Raw genomic sequence first — 4,712 nt, forward strand, 5'->3', positions numbered from 1 at the left:
AATACATCAAATAATACAAGGGGGGATATCAATACATCAAATAATACAAGAGGGGGGGATTGGATTTTGGATCAGCTGATTCTCCTTCCCTGCAGAGATCAGATGAGACCATAGTAGAGATGTTTGGCCAGCGCCATGGATGGTGAAAACAAAACACAGCCACTAATACCTCAAACCAACTGTGAAACCCGGTGGTGGAGGGGAGAGGATTTTAGCTTGCTTTGCAGTCATTGAGTCGATTAGTAATAAACAGAGGAAAAGGTAAGGAAATATTTACAGGGGATTCTGTACACTTCTTCTCACTTCCTGTTACATCTCTGGGACAGGAAGTGAAGGATCTTGTTAGGTGATCATCTGCTGTGTCACCTATGGCTGCAGCCTTTGTGGCCCTCAGGCAGGTCGGGGCCCGTGTGCAGCACACGTCAGGTTATATCAGTGAAAAGAATGAAATGGGAGCTGTGAGTCACCGGTGGGGGAAAGGTAACAACTCATAAAGCTGAAAGGTGGAGAGGGGACTCAAAGCAAACCAAACAAACAGGTTTACCGGCCGAGCCCGGGAGCTCCATGCTGATCCGTCAGCTGATCATAGCCGAGAACTGCTGAGATAAAACCAACCGCCACAACAAGCACCAATCACAGCCACTCATCTCTAATATAAGTCGGCCCCCAATGCTCATCCCCCAATGCTATCTGCCTGGCCCTGTAACCCACATTTTCTGGATGCAGTGAGGAGGCCCTGCGGCAGTTTGTAAACTGAAAGAGCAGAGAAATGGACTGTCCTCAGTATGGCTTATGGTGAGGAGGCGGCCATTCTGATAGATGTGGGGTCCCAGATCAGAGATTCCCGACAATAAAACAATGATCAGCACAGTGACACCACCAGAGGCAGCAGTGCCTGAGGTCTCACAATGCAGATATACACAGCTATGGACAAGAGTGCCTAGGCACAGGAAGTCACCTGACCCTGCTCCAGCCTATCACCTTCTGACTTACTGCAAAAATTGATGCAGAGAACATTGATGAAATATTTCCCTGGTGTGTACTCCTGCTGCACCCAATAAGAGGAGCTCCGACCATCCCCACTGACGTTGCCTGCTGCAGATAGAGGAGAGTAAATACCGTGAGGTGGGCGGAACCAGAATTGGCCATTTATCTACGGCAAGCAATATACAGCAGGTGACTCCTCCACCTGGACATGAAATATTCCTGGAAGACTTTTCATATTTCTCCAGTGATGACTAAGTGATAAATAGAACAATAGCCATGTTTACAGAGAAATGTCAGCGCCCGCATCACCGGCTCCGATCAATACAGATAACCACAAATCCATAGTGACTGCAACCTCCAGGAGAGGGAATGAGGGGAGCCCAGCTTATCAGCACATTCCCCACTTCCTGCTACTGCTCTGCGGTATATGTCAGAGCTATATCAATGTATAATAATAGTGTGTGACTGTGGGGGATGACACAGCTGTACAGGTGAGGATCTCCCAGGGGGAATGGCTGCCTGGTACAGCACAACACATCATTTGTGGTAATCCCCCGATTCATGAGAGGAGACTCCGAAGACACAGCTGTACACAGGACATGACAGGAGAGGACTCCGAAGACACAGCTGTACACAGGACATGACAGGAGGGGACTCCGGAGACACAGCTGTACACAGGACATGACAAGAGGAGACTCCGCAGACACAGCTGTACACTGGACATGACAGGAGGGGACTCCGAAGACACAGCTGTACACAGCACATGACAGGAGGGGACTCCAAAGACACAGCTGTACACAGGACATGACAGGAGGGGACTCCGAAGACACAGCTGTACACAGGACATGACAGGAGGGGACTCCGGAGACACAGCTGTACACAGGACATGACAGGAGGGGACTCCGAAGACACAGCTGTACACAGGACATGACAAGAGGAGACTCCGGAGACACAGCTGTACACCGCACATGTCAGGAGGAGAGGGGACGCTGTACACAGGATATGACAGGAGAGGACTCCGAAGACACAGCTGTACACAGGACATGACAGGAGGGGACTCCGAAGACACAGCTGTACACAGGACATGACAGGAGGGGACTCCGCAGACACAGCTGTACACAGGATATGACAGGAGGAGAGGAGACTCCGGAGACACAGCTGTACACAGGACATGACTCTGACTTTATAGAATAGATTTCTAGCTATTGGTTGCTATCGTGTCGCTAACATTTTAACATAAAAGCCAGACAACTCTCATGTTCAGAGTAGCAATGGCAGCCAAGAAAATTCTTGGTTTGGTTTCCTTTACTAGCAACATGCTTCGTTTAGGTCAGTGACAGCCAGGCAATGAGAATTCCAGCAGCAATGACTTGGCCGATGTGTCAGGTACTCCGCACTGTGCTGAGACACGCCAGACAGGAAACACATTCATACAGCAAGCTGACAATCCGGCCTCTATAAGTTGGACAATCGGTGCCCGCAGAGCCTTTACACATAACATACGGGGCCCCCAGAACAGACGCCTACAGTGTGCAATGTACGCCGGGGGGCCCCAGACATGGCTCTATACACTACCTGTTCCCAGGGGACACAAAGACTGAATGTCTGGCATGGCTGAGGGTTCCCCCACAGGACAAGGCACACTGGGACCTCTGTCTGCCCTCCCTGCCAGCCGGACAATATAATCCGGTCACAAATCACAACAACGAGAACTGGGAATGCCAGAGACTGGGAACGCCGATCCCTGAGAGAATGCAAACAGGTTGTCAGGACATGGAAGTTGTGTTTGGGGTCCCTGCAGTTCAGAGGTCACACAACCCTTCTAGTAACATTGTAAAGTATTGAGGGATAAAATATGAGGATATAATGTATGCCAAAATAATTATCAGGATTCATGTGTGTGTTATTATCCATCACCTGCTTCCCGACATTATTATTACACAGTACTTATATAGCGCCAGCATATTAAGCAGCGCTGTACAAAGCCCATAGTCATGTGACTAGCTGTCCCTCACAGGAGCTCACATTCTAATGTCCCTACCATAGTCATATGTCATTAATGTAGTCTAAGGCCAATTTTTGGGGGAAGCCAATTAACCTATCTGCATGTTTTTGGAATGTGGGAGGAAAGCGGAGTACCCGGAGGAAACCCGAACACGGGGAGAACCTGCATACTCCATGCAGATAGTGTGCTGACCGAACCTGGGACCAGGCGCTGCAAAGGCCGGAGTGCTAACCACTCCTAAGGACATTCCCCCAGAAGCAGCGGCTTCTCATTTATCAAATGAAGTTATAGTTATGTTTCAGCAGCGGAGCCCCCCTGGTTCTTCCCAAAGCAATGGAGCGATCAGACACTGATGGACCATGTAGTGCACTTTGTATCTCCTTGGAATCCTCCTGCAGCCAGAACTCATCACATGACCACCTGGCTGCATGGAGTTTGTCTTCCAGCCCTTGCTGTAAATGTTGTCTGTAATTTTCTTTCTGATCTCAGGAAATTCTGCTTTGTTTTCTCTGATCTGTTATTAGCGCTGCACACAACTTATCAATGAGCAGTAATACGACCAATCAATGAGTCCCAGAGATCAATATAAAATATTTACCCAGCTCCTCCTCCCCCTGCATTTCCCTCATTGGTTGGGGACAGAATTTGTTGTCACTGCATAGGGGCCACGCTGAGGACAGATACTGCATGAATATGAAATCTGCAGGCCATACATGGGAGCCGGCAGCAGGGCCCTCAGGGACCCCGTGGATATCGGATTATCAACATTTCCCAGTTCACATGTTAATATTTGCATGCACTGTCATAACTTTGTTAACACAGATTTGTAGATTCTCCATCCAGCGAATATCAGGCAGTGCAGTCAGCATTGCTACTGAACGTCTCCTGGGATGAAACCACTGATAACATTCTGGGGTGCAGAGAGGCCAAACCGTAGGAAGGGCGAGAGATGAAATATGTGCAGCTGGGGTCACATCTGTGAATGGGGCAGTGACACCACCCCAGATTCATGTCCTGACCCCACCTCTATAAATATTATAACTGGCACAGACAGAACAAAAGAGATTAACCAAAATTCCTTCCCTCTGATCCGATCAGCACAGGAAAGAAACAAAGCTTTGATTCAGGAGAAAACACGCAGGAGGCAACAAAGCCAAAAACATTCACCCAGACAGAGGAACGCACCCACAAATCACTACACAGGAAGTGACAGGTGACAACCACAGGAAGTACTGATGAAGGGAAGGAGTGTGTGATCCTAAAAATACATTTATATAGCTCTGACATATACCATAGGCTGCAGAATTTATTTCAAGCAAAGTGGGGACACAAATCCCAGGTCCTTCCAGCTCTGCAGACATAAATGATGCATGTGTGTCACAGTCACATGACCAGTTTGAGGGATCCAATGAACTTGCTGGGAGAGGATCACATGACTAGATACCAGGCTTCCGGGGCACCCCCTATACACAATGCATATACCCCCCATCAGGAAATGACATGTGAAGGATTTGATGTAATGTATATCTTCATTAGAAATGATTTATATTGATAAACCTTCAGACAAGGCCTCCTCCAATCAGAACACAGAGACACATCTTATGTGGAGGTTTGGTGTCAAGGCAGCCAATCAGATTTCATAAACCAAGAGTCTATATGAACTCCTCCTCCAAGCAGGATGAGCTGCGATTGGACCGGCACCCGGAGTACAGCTGCTTCC

This window comes from Pyxicephalus adspersus, chromosome 5, assembly GCF_032062135.1.
Source record: "Pyxicephalus adspersus chromosome 5, UCB_Pads_2.0, whole genome shotgun sequence".
NCBI classification, from domain to species: domain Eukaryota; kingdom Metazoa; phylum Chordata; class Amphibia; order Anura; family Pyxicephalidae; genus Pyxicephalus; species Pyxicephalus adspersus.